This window comes from Pongo abelii, chromosome 2 (assembly GCF_028885655.2).
Source record: "Pongo abelii isolate AG06213 chromosome 2, NHGRI_mPonAbe1-v2.0_pri, whole genome shotgun sequence".
Taxonomy (NCBI): domain Eukaryota; kingdom Metazoa; phylum Chordata; class Mammalia; order Primates; family Hominidae; genus Pongo; species Pongo abelii.
In genome coordinates, this window is record NC_085928.1 from 62,635,834 (window position 1) to 62,658,521 (window position 22,688).

General features: G+C 33.8%; 1 long non-coding RNA gene across 7 annotated transcripts in view; it reads left to right on the top strand.

Annotated features, from left to right (window-relative positions):
• The first annotated feature begins 873 nt into the window (after positions 1–873).
• Positions 874–22,688, top strand: part of LOC129058515 (uncharacterized) — a 158,075-nt gene continuing 136,260 nt past the window's right edge. For 6 of the 7 annotated variants that reach the window (XR_010139157.1, XR_010139158.1, XR_010139156.1 and 3 more), the window contains exons 1-3: positions 874–1,043; positions 5,779–5,826; positions 6,711–6,778. This is a non-coding gene — a long non-coding RNA (uncharacterized LOC129058515). Of the gene's footprint in view, positions 1,044–5,778; positions 5,827–6,710; positions 6,779–8,223; positions 8,408–22,688 lie in introns of those variants that run through there. The other variant, XR_008523663.2, reaches the window with a different exon arrangement.

Below are 22,688 nucleotides of genomic sequence, written 5' to 3' on the forward strand. Positions count from 1 at the left end.
TGAAACAAACTCAAATGCTATCATTTATCATTCAAAAACTCTTGCTAACATTATTCTTCTTTGATTGATCCTTATAAAATTTATTTCAAAGCTCATGTTGTCACTAGTCTTTCCTTTGTTAGTTTTAAAAGCAAAATGTTTTTAAAAATAAAAATGCTGATGCTAATTCCTGTTTCTTATTAGTTATTATTACTGTCATTGTATGAATTATAAAAATATCCACAAGATTTTAAATAAGTGTTAACTAAAATTATAATGAATGGTTACTTTTAAACTATGCAGGCCTTAAATAAAATTGGACAAAACATGGCTGTGGTGAGCCTCTTGAAGATGTAATGAGAAGGGTATAATTATCTTTTGTCTAACAGTAGAATTGCCAGGCAGAATTAAGTCGTTTGAGATGGTAAGAGAATTCTGAATTCTCTAAAAGTAACACAAATTACTATATTAGGGAGTGCTTATGGAATGACCTTTCGTACTGAGCACCTAAATATAGTATTCACGTTAAAAAGCATTCATCCAAAACTAATCCAAAAATCTATTCAATGGCACATGTCTGTGCTCATTCGTCTTGTTTCACTTTGAAACTCACTTGGGGAAACTTATTTGAACATTAAAATCAGGAGAGACTGAGGAAGAAGCTGGATGGACATAAATAGGATCCTTTTTATTTTAAAAGTGTGACCTCATTCTCCATTATATATCTGCGCTTTGTAAAAACCTCCTTGTGTACCAATTACACAATGTTTTATTTAATTAAATGAATATGTATAAAATATTTGCACATTACCATTCCAATATTGTTTTAACTTAAGTACTATTGTGACATCTAATTGTGACATCTGCTATTGTGACATTTGCCTGCACCATCTGGTCCCCTGGGAGGTCAGTGCAGGGTTACTCCATTTTGACATGAAGTAAATTCTAGATTAGGTATTTGGCAGTTAACTCGTCTGGATATATGGGAACAGAAGTGCCAGACACGTAGATAATATTTGGAGAACAGGAGCAGACTTGGAACATGCTGAATAGAGGACAAGGAAGTGAGTAAAGAACTATGAACAAATCCATTAAGTATTCAAGATTTAAACATTGAGGTAGTAAATACAGCAAACAGGGTGAGAGATATCGGCCACTTGGTGTGTCTAGAGCAGTACTAATTTACAGTTTGTTGTAAAAAACTCTCACTTAACTACAACGGCATATAAAAATCTCCACTAACTGGTTTAAAAAGATATATTTCACTAGTGAAAACAACTGAGAAATAAGGGGCACTTTGGGGAATTCTATATACCCTTTTTAAAATTTCCTTTCAATTTCTTGGTATGTAGATTTCGTGTGTGTAATGATTCAAGAGAAGATATATCTGGGTGTCTGTCTCCCCAAATTCTAGTTCTCCAATTGTATTTTCACCAGCGAGTAATTTCGTTGTTTTTTTCTCCAAAAATAAATTACTTTTTATACATGGCTCAAAGCTTGGTCAAGAATGATGAGAAAGCTCTTATTCTTCCATCAAGAAAGCTTTGTTTCATTTCTCTTTTCACCTGGGTCACTGGCCTGAGGTCTGTAAAAATGATTTTTTTTTTCTTTTGTATTTGATGTACTTGGAAACAAGAAAACTGACACAAAGCTTCTAGAATCAGGAAACAGAAGTGATATATATCTATATGTGTGTACATAAATATATATAACATTGTATGTACATATTTATATAGTTTTACACATATTTTATTTATGTAGTATGGGGAGATTAGAATTTAATGTAATTTAATTATTGAATTTAATTGTTCCTAATTAGAATATTTATGATAGAGCCAGTAATGTCAGTTTCTTTTTCTAGATGGCCTTTAACCCAAATTATGAAGAAAATAAATATAGTCCAATTTCCATTATAATTATCTTTTCTAAGTCAACTTTTCAAAGATGATTTTGAGTTATACAATAATACTATGGCATTATTATTTCTGTTTTTATTATGTCTAATTTTTAAGAGTTTTACTTCTGTAGGTATTTTCTGTAAAACAATAAATTTCAGGGTGCTTTTTATTGATAATTACTAAGAAATCATCACTTTCTTAGGAAAAGGTCCCATAGAAGCAGATCCTATTTGTTACTACTGAGCTAAGTCTTCTAAATTAAATTTCCTCCATTGATTTATCTTTTAGACTTAAAGTGAAGCAATGTCAATGACATTCTACTAGTATACAAATTCCATATTGGCAGAGAATTTGTCTCTAAGTTTCTAAATCTGAGCACCTAGAATGGACATTTGCGCACAGATAACTTATAATCAATATTTGTTATATGCTTAAATCAACTTTCAGAATAAAATCCTTATAATAAAGGGGATAAAATGAAGCTAGTACCAATTTGTTGCCCAAATTTCCAAAGTTTTTCATTTTCTCTTTGGCACATTGATTTTATGTATATGTGCTTCTGTGTGTGCCTGTGTGTGTTTGTGTTAAGTGTTTTCAATTTGTCCTTGGTAGTGAAAACAAGCCTACATTTGCTATAGTCTCATACCTCCTTTCATAGTCTTCAATATGTTTACCTCTTGCACTAGACTCTTTACCTCCATGGACTTCACCGCCCTTCTGGGCTATCAAAATAGCTTCCTATCTACTTTTTCTGCCTTTAGACTCTTATTTCTCCTGTTGTCAAAATATATTTATTTAAAAAAAGACTAATTACATAAATTTCCCCATTAAAAACCCTTTCTCGTTCTCCAGTGACCCAGTATTAAGTCCAAAATGCAGATCATATTGAATCTTTTCTTTCCAGATTGTCCCCCTGTCAATCTCAACCCTTAATGACAGCTAACTAATTACAGTTTCTAAATATGGCTTGAATATGCTACTCTTCCTTTATTTGACAGCTTGGAGGTCTATTAGGTACCCTTTAAAACCTCAGCTCTAATACCACCTCATCTGTGAGATCTCTGACCATCACTTCTGACTGTCCCAAATACTTTTAGAAAGCCTCTGCTAGCACATGTAGTATCTATCGCTCTTTTACACATATCTTCATGCCCCAGACTGTGTGATGAGTCTTTGAGCAACATTATGGTCTATACCTGGTCTCATAGCTGATAGATGTTACATACTTGTGGTATGGATAAAAATATATTTCAAAACATTTATGGGTAAATTTTGTGTTTGCATATTGTGTGTGGTATATCAAATTCATTCAATATAAAATATATATGTTTTATAAAACCATCATGAATGGCTTATAGTGTTGATACTTTGGTAATTTACTTACATTTAGGCACAAGGAGGAGATCGAGAAAAGTCAACCACTCCTTGCTTGATGATACAAATTGCATCAAGACCCTTTGTCTTCAAAAATTCACATGCTGAAGACGGCATTAGTTTCCAAACTAATATTTCTTATACTTCCTCTGAGATAGTTTTTAAGACCAAAGGTATTACTGACTTGGTAATAATATGGGAGAAAATGTATGATTTTAATTTTCCACTCCAAGTAATAGTCCGGGAAAATGTTCATGAGTCTATTGTGTGTAAGATGGGGAACCGAGGTAAACAAGTAGAGGAGCAGAGGTAATTGTCAGGAGATATTTGTTTTGAGAATTTGTAGTTTTCTAAAATGCCTACAAACACATGCACACAGTGCACACATGCACACAATGATTAAATAGCTTACCTGAAAGCAAGTTTCAGTCAAATGGGCTTTGACGGTAGATTAAATATTCAACTCTATTTTCCTTTTATTTAGACATTGTAAATACACCCTTAGTTACCATTAGCATCTGCCCCTCCCTCAACACAGACTCAGCAAAATTATCTTATGCTACAGTGGTTCATGAGTTTCCAGCCTCCACAGACTAAAAGGGAGCATCTGCAGGGCAGGGCCTAAAACAATGTGAAGTAGATTCATCACGTTATCACAACTATGATTCAGTCTCCCTGGAGGTACACTGGGAGAGGGGCTAACCATGGACATTCATTCATTCATTACAGTGGCTGTTCCTTGAAAAGCTCAAGTTGCTATAGCCATTTTAATATTTTTCCCTACAGGCAGAAGCGGTCTGTGTGGCTGAGGAAAAGAAGGAAGCTTTAGAGAGAACCAAAAACTGATAAATTAATCTTTGAAAAAATTGTTGACAACTTTTCAAAAATTACCAGTTCATAGACTATGTTCACTTTAAATGAATGGCTTGACATTTTATCAAATGACAGTTTTCCTAAAGACTTATTATTCAGTATGGATAGAAATTTACTTTTCTGTCTGTCACCACAGTGATATTTATTTATGGAAAGTGGATGAAGTTTCTCAATTTCAATGAGTAAATTCTCAGTGGTAAACCGTGTCCTGTGTGTTTAATGTCCTTGAAAGTTTTCTTTGGAGTTAGTTGTTAACATATTTGGTAAGTTATATCAGTTTCTTGTGATTATATTTCAGAAATAATTATAAAAATTCATCTTAATTCTCTGAGATAATTAGTTTAAGAGAGCTCAGCTCACATAATCATGCATGGATGGCATATTAAATATGCATTCATGTTGAAATCTACATTTGATAGTACACTTCTCAATTGCTATATATTTATTGCCATACAAATAATCAGCAGGTCAGGACCTCGAGCACTAAAGCAGGCAGTCTGAGAGAATAGATAGGTAGGGGAGCCAGTTGTTAAAAATCGCTAGCCCACTATTGAATGTGTCCTACGGAGATTTCACAAATTGAAAATCACCCTGTGTTATGATTTGTTAGGTTATATCTCATCATAATTTGTTACACATTATTTTAAATGTACAATTTCAAACCACACACTCCCCCAAAATTCTAAAATGATCAATGATTATTAAAAAGTCCAGAAATGACAGATGCTGGCAAGCTGCAGAGAAAAAAGAATGCTTTGATGCTGTTGATGGAAGTGTAAACCAGGTCAACCATTGTGGAATACAATGTGGTGATTCCTCAAATATCTAGAGGCAGAAAGACCATTAGATCCATCAATCTCATTACTGGGTATATACCCAAAGGAATATAAAACATTCTATTATGAAGATACAGGCACATGTATGTTCACTGCAGCATTATTCACAATACCAAAGACATGAAATCAATCCAAATGCCCATCGATGATAGACTGGATAAAGAAAATGTGGTACATATACACCATGGAAGACTATGCAGCCATAAAAAGAATGAGTTCATGTCCTTTGCAGGGACATAGGAGTTGCTGAAAGCCGTCATCCTCAGCAAACTAATGCAGGAACAGGAAACCAAACGCCGCATGTTCTCACTTATAAGTGGGAGCTGAACAATGAGAACACAGGGACATATTGCAGGGAACACACACACTGCGGCCTGTCAGTGGGGGGTGGGGGAAGGGAGACCATCAGGAAGAATAGCTAATGGATGCTGGGCTTAATACCTAGGTGATGGGATGATCTTTGCAGCAAACTGCCATGGCACACGTTTACCTATGTAACAAACCTGCATATCCTGCACATTTGCCCCAGAACTTAAAATAAAAGTTGAAGGAAAAAAAAAAAAATCCAAGCCAACAGCAATCAACAGGAATTTTCTATGCAACAAACACGTTCTAGGCTCCAGGGAAACAAAATTTTGTATTCATGCATAAGAATTTGACATATTAGTGAGCAACTCAAATTTATCTCAAGATTCCAGCAAATTCATGAGGTATATGTTTAGGGAAAGATGAAATTTCTAAACTCAGATAGTTCTGAATAAAAATCAATGGGCCCAAATCTTAACAATGATGTACAAATCTGATATCTTCTTTTACAGAAGTATTATAGGCTGACAACTGAGATTTTGGCTGAAACATTGATGGCTGTAAGTCAGTATTTTTCTATTTTAAAATTAATAATGGTCTTTTTATTTTATAATTATATATACAACATAAAAATAATCTTATACAATATAAAATAATGTACTTCAAAACTGCCTTTTATAGAAAGATTTTCAGGTAAATTTGGAACATCTCAACCTCACATTTAACAAAATTTCATCACTTGATCTTCAGCAGAAAATAACCGGATTTTTATTGGCAGCTACATTTTTCTAACAATTCAAATCATTCAAGACAAAATAAAAATGTTTAATTAATTCCGTTCTATATAATTTCAGAATTTTCTAAAAGTTTGTTTTAAGCATTGTGTTTAACATTTGAAAGTTAGCTATTATTTTAGAGCAAATTAGGAGTAAAAATCAGAATGCAAACAGCAATAATCATAGTATCTATATACTTCTAGTAATTTTAAGTCTAATAATTTATTATATTTTATGAACAAATTTTAATTGTATCTTTAGTACAGAGGCAAACTTTCTGTCCCTTGACATGGTAACACAACTTCCTTTCACAAACACTAAGGAATTATCAGTTTAAATCCATCTTGCTCTGCAATTGTCAAATACCTGAAAGCATTGATGTTGGACATATAAGCCATTTATCTATTTGTTTGTCTATTTATATGTATACCTATCTATTTTTTTAAAAATGTACAGGTTGTTACCTCAATAAAACTGAGGCAAATAGTTAATGGGTAGCACCAAATTTGTTTAGCGGTCTCATGCTTTTGCTTCTTTGAACCTGAAACAAAGAGAAGAACATCTGTAAAATTTAATAGGTACAATAATGATATAAAGCATGAGAAAAATGCTAATATTTTCATCATAGACAGAATAGATTCATACATTTTTCTTGTTTTTATTTGCAGGAGAAAAGACTTATAAATGGCCATGTTTAAGATTTTCCTGCTACTTACATGTCTGAAATGGAAAACAGGTGAAGAGCATTTAGTTCATCCAAGCTACCCTTGTGAGGTTAAAAAGAAAATTGATTGTGGTTTATTAGTCCTTTCCAATAAGCACTCAAAGGTTCAGCTAACTGAAAGCAATTGATACTAGTGGAATCAATGGTGCAGTAGAATACCCTAATGGGTATTGTTGGAACTTTTAATTCTCATTATGCAGTTTATTCTTTCAAGGGTTATTTGATGGAGTTTTTGTTGATGAGTATCTTTAAAGCTTTTCTGTTTAAATAATTGGTTTATGAACAGCTCTGCCCTATTTTAGGTCAATTTCAGATACATGCATTGTGATTCATGCAAACATATAAGCATATTAAAAATGAAAAATTTACATAGCCTACATAGTATTTATATTTCTTCCATTCCTTTCTCATTGATAGAATGCATCCAAGCTCCAATGATGTTCTTTCATTAAAAGTAATTGTAATTAAAAATTTCAGTAGGCTAACTTGTGATTGAATCAGTCAATGAGTTGCCGATATGTCATGTAAGATTAAATCTGAACTGTATTTCGTTGTACCTTTCCTATTTCCATTTTCACTGCCAGTTTTTAAATGTAAATTAGAAAATGCTATCTTACATGATTCACAAATGCACATCTATACCTGGTCTTTTTGTTTTAAAGAGACTATAATTTTAGCAAAGAGATCTACAGGAGGGGGAAAACCCCTAAACCTCCTGTTTCAGAGCAGGCAAGGACTAAATTACAGGAGTAGCCATCTGCTTGCAATACTTATAGGAGGGAAGGGGAAAGGCCAGTCTGAACTCACTGCTTTAAAGTAAATATTCCCCCTCTCCTCGTCTCCTCTTTCCTCTCTTTTTTAATGTTTTTTCTTCGATTGTTCATTTTTCTTTTCTACCTCCTCTAAACTAGCAAAAGAAATATCTTCTTGCCTTAGTCTACTTCCAAGAACTTTGTGTCCCCTAAGGAATTGCTGGTGCGCATGTGTCACCTCTCTCCTTGGACTAATAATGGTGAATTTCTTTAAATACCCCCTTGCAATTAGCTTAAATTATTTATTTCTCATCCACATGTTTCTAGCAAATATGTGCCTATGTACACACATGCACATACATACACACACTGACACATATATGCACTCATTGCCTTGTTTAAGATAATCCATTAACCTAAGTAAATATTTCTGAACATATTTTCGTAAAGAAAATATGTATTGAAAATTTTAAGTCCCAACTTTCTTTACTTATAACTATAGTAAAATCAATGAAAGTTGAAAAATCCTTTATGAATACCCAGAGATATGCATAATTTATTCTTTCCATCAATATATTTTATGTAAAAGTAAAGATACATACATACTTATGTATATACAATATATTTTATGTAAAAGTAAAGATATATACATACTTATGTATATATTTTTTCAAATAAATATTGGAAACATTTTGATTTTAACAGATTGACTCCAGCAATTTAATCTAATGTAATCTTAGTATCCTTCCATCAATTCAAAGACAATCGGAGAATATCAGTATGAAACTACAGGTATCATTTGAAGAAGACTAATAAAGTTTGCAGTTCTGTTAAGATGTATCTCCCTCAGATTTCTTACCACCCAGAATATGAAGTCTGTTGTGCCTGTCCTTTCATGATGTTAAATATTTTCTTTCACATGGGAAGTAGAAGTAATGTGGTAGGCTAGAAAGAAACTCAGACAAGGAATCAGAAGATAGGGGCTTCCATGATAGAGCCACTGGTTATTACCTGCTCAAATTTGGGCTACTCACCTAACCACTGAGAAACTGAAAGCACTCGAATACTGAGAATGATGGGTGACATGGCTTGGATCTCTGTCCCTGCCCAAATCTCATGTCAAATTGTAATCCCCATTATTGGAGGTGGAGCCTGGTGGGAGATGATTGGATCATGGAGGCAGATTTCTCATTAATGGTTTAGCAGCATCTTTTGGCACTATCCTTGTGCTCGTGAGTGAGTTCTCATGACATCTGGTCTTTTGAAAGTGTTTAACACCTCCCCACTCCTTGCTCCTGCTCCTGCCATGTGAGATGGTTCGCTCACAATGGTTGGAAGCTTCCTGAGGCCTCCCTAGAAGCAGAAGCCACTATGCTTCCTTTGCAGCCTGCAGAACCATGAGCCAACTAAACCTTTTTCTTTATAAATTACGCAGTTTCAGGTATTTCTTTATAGCAGTGTGAGAATGCACTAATACAACAGAGTTCCTGTAAAAATCAAATAAAATCATATATGTGAAAGTGCCCTGAGAACTCTTAATTCATATTAAATAGTATCATCTTGTTGTTATTAACATTACCAATAATTTATAGGGAAAAGTAAAAACCTTGACATTGCTGAAGTGTAAAGTTCGGCCCAGCATGAAAGCAAAACACAACTTCTAAATGAGGTTCAGATACTGTCCCTCTTTGGCTAAAGTTTTCTTTGCAGAAAATTTAAGATGCAGTTCAGGTGCCAATATGTTGTAAGTACAATTTATATTGTGTAAATGGAGAAGAACATAAAATGAGTGTCATATTTCTGAAAAATATTTGAATATGTTCAATAATTAAAATAAAGATGTCTAATGTGTTAAAGCAAACTCAATGTTTATCAAGCAAGATATTTGTTAATTATGACAGCTAGCAATTACTGAGTGCTCATCAAATGAAGGCACTCATAAAATTAAACATGTTGAAATAGGTCTTAAAAAATTCCTTACTAAAAATAATTATATAAAACCATCATTGTGGTGATTATTTATATATAGTTCTTTCATTTAATCTTTATCATATACTATTGAGGTATACAGTATCATTATATATTTTGTATTAATCCAATGAACTTGATAGTTATTACCCATTTTAATTATTATAAGACTACTACGTAAAGAGGTTAAATTACTTTCCCAAGGTTGTAAGGCGAAAGTATAATTAGACTGTGGGAATCTGATCCAAAAGCTTCTAATCATTTCTAGAACTAATACCATGAGAACTCATCACACTCAAACAAATAAACAACTAGATTTAAATTAGGATAAAACTGAGAAAAAACCTAGGTGGTTTCCAGAAATTTCACCTTATGTTCTGTGACCTCCATGTGAGAGGTGTCAGTTAATTTTACCATCTATGAAAGCATTTTGAGAGGGTGCAGTGAAATAAAAATATAGTATTTTTTAATTTTTCTATTACTCTAGTATTCAAAAATAGCAATCAAAGAGAGGAGTAACATTATACATGTTGAAATAGATCTTTAAAAATTCTTTACTAAAAATAATGATATAAAGTATATGACATGAAAAAGAAAATCTAGTATTTAGCTGGTCAACTCTTTCTCAAAATACTTGAAAGAGTATATAATTGTTTTACAGTCAACTTCTCAACAACATTTATATTCATAGAAGAAAAAATTTGAAATAATATAAAAGTAAAGTTCCAAGATTTTTGCCAAATCTCAAATAACATTTTAATTTTCTGCATTTTATCCAATTTTAAATCATCTGAGGTTTCATTCCAGATTCAACTGTAAAACAAGACAGACTTTGCTGCCAAGTCTTTTTTTTTTTTTTTTTTTTTTTTAATATAGTCAGCAGCCAGCTTATCTAAGGAGGCTATCTACTCTTGATCCACTGACTGTATCTTTGGTGATATCTGGCATTCTGAAATGGAATTCTGAAAACTGGTCCAGAGATTCTACTCTGGAATAGCATTTGGTAGGAGCAAAATGATGTGGCTTAGATAGCAAATAACCCTAGGGGATTTTCTAGGCCAACTCTGAGAGTCTGGTGAATATGGGAAACTTCCTGAAACCATGCCTACTCTCCAAAGTACTTTATACCTTTTGAGGTGTTCCTGTCTACCTTATCAATGGGGAATAGGAAATTCAAGAAGGGGAATATGTGAAAGGCAATAATGGATTGAATCTCTCATCTCTCCCTCTGGCTTCCTCTGCACTGGTTATTAACAACAACTTCCTGCACTTCTTATTTATCTGGAAATTTCTTTATTTTCTCTTTAATTTTGAAATGTAGATTTGATGAACATGAGATTCATGGACTTTTTTGTTGTTTGTGTCAGGATTTTGATTGTATTCGCTCACTGCATTCTGATCTGCTTTGTTTTTCATGAGAAGTTAGTTGTTAGTCTTATTGTGGTTCTCTTGTATGCAATGAGTTATTTTACTCTTGTTCTTTCAAAATTTTCTTTGTCTTTGGCATAAAATAATTGTACTGTGATATTCTGAGAATTAATCTTTGAGTTTACTCTACCTTAATTTCGTTGAGCTTTTTGAGTATATTTACAGTATAACATTTACATAATGCTTCTCAGCAAATTTGGAAAGTCTTCAAGCATTATTTCTCTGGCCTTCTTTCTTCATGTTTCCTTTCTTTTTTTTCTAGTAATCCTTTCATATGTACATTAATGTACTTAATGGTATTCCATATTTGTTTGAGGCACTGTTTATTTATTTTTTATTCATTTTACACTGTTTTTTAGATTGCATGATTTTTGTTGATCTATAATCAAGTTTACTGATTTTTTAACTTTTCACTTCAAATCTATCATTAATTCCTCTAGTGCAGTTATTGTTTCAGTCATTATATATTGGAACTTCAGAATTTCCATTTGGTTTCTTTTTCTATTAATACATTAGCCTCCTGTCTGCCCCTTGAACTCTCCAGGCCTACTTCTGCCCGAGGGCCTTTGTGCTTGCTTTTCTTTCTAATACACGTTTATCCCAGAAATACATGTTGCTTGCTCTCATACTTATTTTAGGTGTTTTCCAAGTATCATCTTGGCCGTTTTATTTCAAATATATCGTATATTATTCCTGTGCTTCCTATTATTATTCTTCTGTCTTAATTTTTCCATCTATTACTGTTTTATACACTATGCATTCTCCCAATGCCTTTGCCTGTTATCCTACTTCCTCCACTAGAATCCAAGCTTCCTTAGGGCAGGAATTTGTCTCTGTTTTATTGACTTCTATATCTTCACCACCACAAATAGTACTTGGAACTTCTTAGGATTTTATAATTTTTGAAGGAATAATATAACCTTTCTAAATATAAACAATATTTGAGTAGATCGCTATTTTCCTTTTTGAAAGTCTGTTACCATATTTAATAAACTGACTCTCATTACTACAAACAAGTGAAACATCGTATTCTGAGCTATTTCTTCCTTTTTGGTCTTCTTAACTTTTACCTCTAATATAAATTAAAAAAAAATAGAAAATTGGAAATATAACTAAAAGCTTAGAAATACTTATAAAAATTATCAAATTATCCAACATTTAAAAATGATTTCCCAATTTTCCTCTGTTATCTACAGTGTCTTAAATGTTACCTAGATGTTTATATAAATTAAGCATATATTTATATACATATATATTCAAGTTAATAAATATTCCCTTTACCAGCACTAAACTTAAGTAAATACACTTGTTTTCTACTTAAGATTCTGTCACAAACTAACTATCCTCAGAAAAGTCACTTACTGTCTCTGGATTTCAAATGACTCATGAAGAAAATATAGAAGAAGCAAAGAAAAAATGTATAATATTTTCCATTCCAAGATGCTTTGAGTCTATCCAGATGATTTGTGACTGTATCTTATAATTCCTTATTATTGAGCAAGAAAGAAAATCTAATTGAAAGCACCATAGTTTGATATATTTTAAATAAGTATATACTGACATGGAGAATAAAGGCTTCTGTTTCTGTTCTTGTTTGGTTTGGTTTGATTTATATTTTTCAATAGCAACAAAAACCTAAAATAGTTTATTGATTATATTTTGAAAAGGCTTTCCAGTGTAAAATTATCTAATTGATCATTGTGAAACAGGAATTAGTAACAGGATGTTGACCATTGTATTCAATGTGACACTGCTCTTTCAATTTGCTCTTAATGCATTTACCTTTCTAAACAAGAGGACAAGAAGCCAGAACAAATTTGTGAATAAGAAAACAAACAAAGGCAGCAACTGAAACCCATAAATACTGATAACCAGTTGTGGAAAAATAAAATTATTGTTATAATTTATGTTACGCTTGACCCACTGATCCAGATGTCAAAGAAATGCCTGAATCAATAAAGCAGACTGTGTTTTCTTCTACTTTCTGGGTTCATAATTGTCATTTCTCATTCCTTATCTGAATGTTGTTGCTAATTAATAGCTCTAAAACTGTTCTATAACAAATCTCTCCATCATTTGCATAGATAAGTCAATAAATTACTGAGTTAAGTTTCTGGCTTCAGAATTTTTATCAGTCGTTGAACTCAGCCTGATGTCTCATAAAGAATAATGGAAGTGGGCAAATAAATTAAGTCACCTTGCAAATTTAAAACATACATATAAAAAATACTTTCTTATTGAATCCACAGAAAACATCCCAGTTAGCACCATACCTATACCTTGAAGAATAATGAAAAACAGGTTGTTATCTTATCAGTAATATGCTGCAGTTTTATATCTGTGGCCCAGTTATGTTGTAAAACCAACTCATTCCCTACAGAGACATCTGTTGTATAAAGAGTGGTCTGGAACCTCAGTAGGCATCAGAATCACTTGGAAGGTTTATTAAAACACAGGTTACTGGGCACTCCCCCAGAGTTTTTGAACCAGTAGGTCTAGTATAAGGCCCAAGTACTTGCTTTTCTTAGCAAGTTCCCAGATAATGCTGATGCTGCTGATCCAGGGATCAAAGTTTGGTTATCGACAATTTGAGTTGTTTAGTTATAGTTTGGAAAAAGATGTTAAAGGTATTAAATCCATTTCTCTAGGTCAAATGTTAATCGTCTTTAAATTTATTACTAAGTTTGAGCAACTACCATGTGTCAGACATGGAGATAGATGCCAGTAATATGCCGGTTAGATAATCTCCCTCAAGAGGTTCATGGTAAGGAAAGACATGTGACAAGATAATTGCTGTTTAGTATTTTCATAAGAGGATGCACAGGGGCTTTAGACTGATGGTCTATTGAGTATTGTCAAATAGCACAGCATGTCCAGGATTGGGTATTTACATGTATTACTCTGTCCTGAGTATGTTAGTAAGTGATTACGGTAAGTCAAGCCAGAAACAGTGATGATTCTTAATACCTTTCCATTTTCCCAGATTGCTTTGAGTGTAAAATCTAAATGCTTTAAAATGGTGAAAAATAACTCTGAATGATTGGCCAACTACTGAGTTGCACAAGATCAGAGCACCAGATCCCTCCTTTCCCTCATCCCCCAGCTCTTGTTTTCTTACATATTGTTACATTTCTTCCATGCTATATAAACCACTAGTACATTTCTTCCGTGCTATATAAACCCCTAGTTTTTGTCAGTCAGGGAGATGAATTAGAGGCTGAACTCCCATCTCCTCAGCTGCAGCACCTGTCTCAGTCATTGGCTTTCTGTGCAGGGAGCAGCAGCACCTACACCAAACCCTGGTATTTTGGTAAAGCAAGCTTCAATTTAATGAACTTTCCTGGCTACTTACATTAAATGAATGAATAAATGAAAGAAAGGAAAAACAAATGCATCGACCTGCTATGAAGCATGCCTTGTGGTATCTACTGGTTCCCATTATTGGTTTTCTTCTCTTTGAGAGCATTGATTTAAACTCATATCATTAAATAATACTTACATTTTAAAAACTTATCTTCATTTTACTGAATTTAATTTCATTGTAACATTTTTTGTTATCATTGTTGAAATATTATCTACTACATTCCACCTGTCCACAAAATGGTATCATCAGCAATTTAATCAGTATGCTATCCTTCAGAATCACTATTGATCATATTAAACAATGAGAATGAGCTCAAAGATGAAAAATTGACTTACGTTTGGTGTCTATATTCACATTTTGCTTTTTTGAGAAAAAGAGAGGCCATTGCAGTGTGGATCAGTTCAACATGTTTATTGAGAGGGCTACAGTTTAAACTTTTAATATATTTGATCTCAACTTCGGAGTTAAGTGTTGTATACATCAGACATTTGCAATGATAGCAGGGCTGTAGAGTCACTCCACAGAAAACGTTATTAAACAGCCCTCCACTTTTGAGAAACAAAATGGCTATTGTGGGTGTTAGCAAATAAGGATGATCTTTCCATTTCTTCTCTTCTTTTATTTGCCAAATAAAATAAGCAAACAAAGATATCTAAATTTAGAAAGCTTTTCAGCATCCGTCTGTTGCAGTGATTTTAGATAAACATCAGTCCTATTCACACAAGGAGGGTGTTCAAGAAGAAACTGGGAGAAAATGTGAAGACAATCATGAAGGCCTTTTTGTACTCTGATCTTTCAGCTAGAGGTCCAGAGATAATATTTAGAAAAATGAGACGGAGTTTTAAAATAATCTTGATAAGTGATCTTTTAAAAAAAATTGGTAGGTGAAGACAGTTGAGAAGAAATTTTTAAAATCCCTTGAAAAACTACTGATTCTAGGTGGATATTTGGACAAATATAACCAGTTACCAGAACACAGCAGATGCCAATAACATTAAGACCCTGAAAGCAGAGGATGCAGCCCATGGAGCTCTGGAAGATGAAAGGTTTGCTCTAATCCCCCTTCATGAAAGCAGACTTTCTACAGAGAGGAGATTTTAGTCCTGGAAGCATGAAACTTATAAAGAAAGGTTGTTATTTTCTTTTATTTTCTTCCACACCATCTTTCCCCACTGTACCCTGAAGACAGATAAGATCTGTGAGAGTCTAGTGAGAAAATAAGTAATATCCAGCATGATATAGGGAAGCAAAGTGATAAAAATAATTAATAATTCTGCTTTACGTTAAAAAAAGACACTTTTGCAAAAGTGGGTTCCATTGTGCCCACCATTCAGTAAGTAATTGATACTTTGACTAAAATAATACATGAGGCTGGCAAGACAGAGAATTGCTAAAACTAGAATATTCCAGCATCTATTTTTAATAATCTTTTGCAAACTTAATTTCCCACTGTTCCTAATATGAACTATGTTCACTAGTATGATTGTACCACTTACTGCCCCACAAACAAAATTTAGCACAACATCATCTGCATGATCTTAGAATTCTTCTTATATATTTAATAGCACTCCTTTCAAATAATTCCTTAATCTTCCAAGAAGTCTTCTGGGATGACAAATACTCTGTATTTTTTCTCTAAAATCCATGCTACTCACTGCTAGGACCAGTCACTGGGCAAGCAGAACACAGGACTCATGTCATTCGATATCTTCCAATGTACACAGCCCGCATTCCACTGAGAAACTCTCAACCCGAACTTCATTAGTTGGTTAGCAACTTAGAGTTTAAGTAAAGAGTAATAAATTATAGTTGTTTTACTTTTAATTTGATTTTAAGAAATGGTTCCTTTGCTGACTTGCTTTCCTTTTCTGCCCTAGAGGAAGGATTCAAAAGTATACTTTCTCAACTTTTATTTATATACTTTTTTACATGCCACCTATAAAAAGCGTGTTTAAGTTCTTATTTTGGTGCCAATCTCCAACAGCCTAAGGAACATTTTTTGGGGGGTTACTAGAACATCATCTTAAGAACAACTTATTTAAATCCATCACTTCAATATATTCCTGAACTGATTTTTTTCTCAAAAAACATTTATCTTAATGCACTACCTCTGCAACAATGTCATGTAACATTTGACTCACTTTCTCTTCGATGGAAGTAAATGCTTGCCAGATTTTCTAGGCACACAATACTTACATTTCTTCATTTAATTTTTAAAGTATTTTAAGTAAAGTGTAATATAGCATAGCATTGTTCACATTTATGTAACCACTACCCCAGGCCAGTAATGAAATTTACCTTATTTCTAGAAGTCCCTTTGTGATTTCTTTCAGTCATTATTTTCTACTTCTTCATAGTGGTTATAAAAAATCTGACATTAAAAGCCATAGATTGGCTTTCTCTGTATTTATATCCTACATAAACTACACAGTATGTATTATTAGTTTTATGTCCTCTTTTTCTCAACAATACATTTGTGAGATTAATCCACATCATTATGGATAGCAATAGAAAATAAAATAGTATTTTTAAACATGTTTTTAAAAAAATATTTCTAGATTTAGCTCCTCAGTATCATCTTTTGGATTTTTCACTTCATATTATGAGAAAGATTGGTCTATGTTTTTCCTTTCTTGTAATGTCCTCATCGGGTTCCGTTATTGGTTATACTTGTCTCATGAATTAAGTTGAAAATTATGCAACATTTTTTATATCCTGGAAAAATCGTGTATATATTTTTAATTTATTTTTATACGTACATAGTAAGTGTATATATGTACTGGTACATGAGATATTTTGTTACAGGCATGCAATGTGTAATAACATCAGGATAAATGGGATACCCATCACCTCAAGCATTTATTATTTGTGTTACAGTCATTCCAATTATACTCTTCTAGTTATTTTTAAATGTCCAATAAATTATTGTTGACTATAGTCACCCTACTGTACTATTAAATACTAGATATTACTTTTTTATTTTAACTATATATTTATAGCCATTGGTATTGTTTGAATCTGTGTCCCCACCCAAATCTCATGTTTAAATGTAATCCCCAGTGCTGGAGGTGGAGCCTGGTGGGAGGTAATTGGATGACGGGGGCAGTTTCTAAGGGTTTATCACCATCCCCCTAGTTCTAGTCTGATGGTAGAGTTCTCACAAGATCTGATAGGTTGAAAGTGTGTAGCACCTCCCTGCTCTCAACTCTTCCTCCTTCTCCAGCCACGTAAGACATGCATGCTACTCCTTTGCCTTCTACCATAATTGAAAATTTCCTGAGGCCTCCCCAGAAGCCATCATGATTTCTGCACAGCCTGAGGAAACATGCAGCATGAAACAATTAAACCTTGCATTTCTTTACAGCAATGCAAGAAGGGACTAATACAGAAAATTTGTACTGAGGGCAGGGTATTGTTATAAAGACACTTGAAAATATGGAAGTGACTTTGGAATTGGGCAACAGGCAGAGATTGGAAGAGTGTGGAGGGCTCAGAAGAAGATAGGAAGATGAGGAAAAATCTGGAACTTCCTAGACTCTTGTTAAATAGTTGTGACCAAAATGCTGATAGTGATATGGACAGAGATGGCCAGGCTGATGAAGTCTCAGATGGAAATGAGGAGCTTACTGGGAACTTATAGCAATGTGAGAACAGAGGAATACATCCATTAACCATTCCTGCTTCTCTCCACTTCAGCCCACTAGCCTTTCCTGCTTCCGGTAATCATCATTCTACTCTCTATCTCCATGAGTTCAATTGTTTTAATTTTTAGCTTCCACATATGAGTGATAACATGCAAAGATTACCTTTGTGTGCCTGGCTTATTTCACTTAACATAGTGTACTCCACTTCCATCCACGTTGTTGCAAATGACAGGATCTCATTGTTTTCTGTGGCTGGATCGTATTCTATTATGCATATGTACCACCTTTTCTCTTTTATTTTCAACTTTTATTTTACATACAGGGGGTACAAGTTCAGGTATATTGTATGATGGGTATATTGTATGATGTTCAGGTTTGAGGTGCAGATCCCAATACCGATGTAGTGAGCATAGTACCCAATAGGTAGTGTTTCAACCCACAGACATCTACCTCCCTCTCTCCCCAGGAGTCGTCAGTGTCTTATTCCCATGTTTATGTCCATGTGTGTTCAATGTTTAGCTCCCACTTATAAGTGAGAACATGTGGTATTTGGTTTTCTGTTCCTGTGTTAGTTTGTTTAAAATGATGGCCTCTAGCTGCATCAATGTTGCTGAAAAGGACATGATTTAATTATTTTTCATGACTGTGTAGTATTTCGTGGTGTATATGTATCACATTTTCTTCATCCAATCCAACATTATTGGGCACCTAGATTGATTCCACATCTTTGCTATTGTGAGCAACACTGCCATGAAAACACAAGTGCATGAATTTTGGGGGTACAATGATTTATTTTCCTTTGAATACATACCCAGTAATGGGATTGCTGAGTCGAATAGTAGTTCTAAATTATTTGAGACATCTTTGCACTGCTTTTTACAGTGGCTGGACTAATTTACATTCCCAACAACACTATGTAAGCATTGTCTTTTCTCTGCAGCATCTCCAGCAACTGTTGTTTTTTTGACTATTTAAGATTAACCATGCTCACTGGCAAGAGATAGTATTTCATTGTGGTTTTGATTTGCATTTCTCTGGTGATTAGTGATGTTGAAACATTTTTTCATGTTTCTTGGCTACTTGTAGGTCTTCTTTTGAAAAGTGTCTGTTCATGTCCTTTGCCCATTTTTTGTTTATTTTTGTTTTGTTTTGTTTGTTTGGTTTTTGAGATGGAGTTTTGCTCTGTCACCCAGCTGTGGTGCAGTGGCACAATCTCGGCTCACTGCAACCTCTGCCTCCTGGGTTCAAGTGATTCTTCTGCCTCAGCCTCCCAAGTAGCTGGGACTACAGGTGCCCACCACCACACCTGGCTAATTTTTGTATTTTTAGTGGAGACAGTGTTTTACCATATTGGCCAGGCTGGTCTTGAACTCCTGACCTTATGATCCACTCGCCTCGGCCTCTGAAAGTGCTGGGATTACAGGCCTGAGCCACTGCAACTTGCCCCATTTTTTAATAAGATTTTTTTTTTTGCTTTTGATTTGTTTAAGATCCTTACAGATTCTAGATATTAAACCTTGGTCAAATATAAAGTTTGTAAATATCTTCTTCCATTCTGTAGGTTATTTTGTTAATAATTTTGCTGTGCAGAGGCTCTTTAGTTTAATTAAGTCCCACTTGTAAATTTTTGGTGTTGTTGCAATTGCTTTTGGGGATTTAGCCAAAAATTCTTTCCCAAGACCAATGTCACGAAGGATACTTCCTAGGTTTTCTTCCAGGATTTTTATAGTTTATGGTCTTACATCTAAATTTGTCATTCATCTTTAGTTAATTTATATATATGATGAAAGGTAGTTGTCCAGTTTCAATCTTTGCCATATGGCTAGCCAGTTATCTCAGTGCCATTTATAGAATAGGGTGTTCTTTCCCTATTGTTTGTTTCTGTTCAGGCCTTGTTGAAGATCAGATGGGTGTGGGTGTATAGCTTTATTTGTGAGGTTTTTTTTTTTTTTTTTTTCCTGTTTCATTGGCCTATGTGTCTGTTTTTGTGCCACTATCATGCTGTTTTGGTTACTGTAGCTTTACAGTATAGTTTGAAGTTGGGTACTGTGACACCTCCAGCTTGGTTCCTTTTGCTTAGGATTGCTTTGGGTATTTGGGCTCTGTTTGGAGTGATATGAATTTTAGAATAGTTTCTTTCTAATTCTGTGAGAATGACATTGGTAGTTTGAAAGAAATAGCATTGAATCTACAAACTGCTCTGGGTAGTGTGGCCATTTTAATGGTATTGATTCATTCAATTCATGAACGTGAAACGTTTTTTTCATTTGATCATTTCATCTCTGATTTCTTTCAACAGTGGCTTGTAGAGATCTTTCACCTACTTTGTTAGTTCTATTCCTATGTATTTCATTTTCTTTGTGGCTATTGTAAATAGGATTGTTTCTTTGATTTGACTCTTAACCTGGATGTTATGTACTTTGATTTTGTATCCTGAAATTTTACTAAAGTTGTTTATAAGTTCTAGGAGCCTTTTGGTGAAGTCTCTTGGGTATTCTAGGTATAAAATTATATCATTCATGAAGAGAGATAGTTTGACTTCTTCTTTCCTAACTGGATGCTTTTTATATCTTTCTTTTGCCTGATTTTTCTGGGTAGTACTTCCAGTACTATGTTGAATCAGAATGGTGAGAGTGGGCATCCTTGTTTTGTTTCAGTTCTCAAGGGGAATGTTTCCAGATTTTTCTCATTTAGTGTAATGGTGGCTATGAGTATGCTATAGATGACTCATTATTTCAAGATATGTTTCTTCAATGCCTAGTTTGTTTAGGGTTTTTTAATAATCATAAATGGATGGTGGACTTTATCAAAAGGTTTTTCTATGTCTATTGAGATGATCATATGATTTTTGCTTTTAATTCTGTTCATATGGTGAGTCACATTTATTGATTTGTGTATGTTGAACTTGCCTTGCATCTCAGTAATAAAGCCTATTTGATTGTGCTTTATTAAGTTTTTGATGTGCTGCTGGATTTGGTTTGCCAGTATTTTGTGGAGGATTTTTGTGTCTATGTTCATCAGGGATATTGGCCTGAAGTTTTTTCTTATTGTGTTTCTGCCAGATTTTGCTATCAGGATGATGCTGGCTTCAAAGAATGAGCTGAGTAGGAGCCTCTCTTTCTCAATTTTTTGGAGTAGTTTCAGTAGAATTTGTACCAGGTCTTCTTTGTATGTCAGGTAGAATTGATCTGTGAATCCAAATGTTCCAGGTCTTTTTTTTGGTTAGTGGGTTTTTAAATCACTGATTCAATTTCAGAACTCAATATTGCTGTATTCAGTGTTTCAATGTCTTCCTGATCCAATCTTGGGATACTGTGTGTTTACAGGAATTCATCCATTCCCTCTAGATTTTTGAATTTCTGCGCATAGAGTTGTTCAGAGTAGTCTCTGAGGAACTTTTGTATCAGTTGTAATGTCATCTTTGCCATTTCTGATTGTACTTAGTGGATCTTCTCTCTTATTTTTCTTTGTTAATCTAGCTAGCAGTCTATTAATCTAGTTTATTCTTTTGAAGAAAGTATGTTTCTTGGTTTCATTCATCTTGTGTATGGATTTTTGCATCTCAAATTCATTCAGATCATCTCTAATTTTAGTTATTTCTTTTCTTCTGCTAGCTTTGGGTTTTCTTTCTAGTTCCTTTAGGTGCAAAATTAGATTGTTAATTTGAGATATTTCTAACTTTTTGATGAAGGTGTTTAGTGCTATAAACTTTCCTCTTAACACTGCTTTAGCTGCCTCCCCAAAATTTTGTTAAGTTGCATTCCTATTTTTATTCATTTCAAATAATTTTCTGATTTCTGCTCAATTTCAATGTTCACCCAAAAGTTATTCAGGAGCAAGTTATTTAATTTCCATGTTTTTGAGTAGTTTGATAAATGTTCTTGATATTGATTTCTGTTTTCATTGAACTGTGGTCCAAGAGTGTGCTTGGTATAATTTCAGTGTATTTGAATTTATTGAGACTTGCTTTATGACTGAGAATGTGGTTAATATTAGAATATGTTCCGTGTGCAGATGAGAAGAATGTATATTCTGTGATTGCTGGATGAAGTGATCTGTAGATGTCTATCAGGTCCAACTGGGTAGGTGTCAAGTTTAACAGTTTTGTTGTTAGTTATCTGCCTCACTGATTTGTCTAACACTGTAGGTGGAGTGCTGAAGTCTCCCACTATATTGTGTGACTGTCTAAGTATTTTCTGGTCAAGAAGAATTTGTTTTATGAATCTGGGTGCTCCATTATTGGGTGCATATATATTTAGGATAGTTAAGTCTTGATGTTGGATTGTATCCTTTATCATTATGTATTACCCTGCTTTGTTCATCTTAATTGTTACTGGTTTAAAGTTTGTTTTATCTGATATAAGAAAAGTGACTGCTGCCACTTTTTCCTTTCTGTTGGCATGGTAAATCTTTCTCCATCACTTTACTTTGAGCCTGTGGATGTTGTTACGTGTAAGATGGGTCTCTTGAAGACACCAAATGGTTGTTGGATCTTCTCTTTTTATCCAGCTTGTCAATCTGTCTTGTTAGTGGAGCACTTAGGCCATTTACATTCAGAGTTAGTATTGATATGTGAGATTTTGATCCTGTCATTGTGTTTTTAGCTCATTGTTATGGAGGCTTGTGTAGTTGCTTTATAGTGCCTGTGGAGTATGTGTGTAAGTGTGTTTTTGTGGTTGTAGATGTTATTCTTTTGATTCCATGTTTAGCATTCCCTTAAGGACTTCTTAAAGGAGAGATCCTAGGTAGAGGTCTTAGGTAAAACT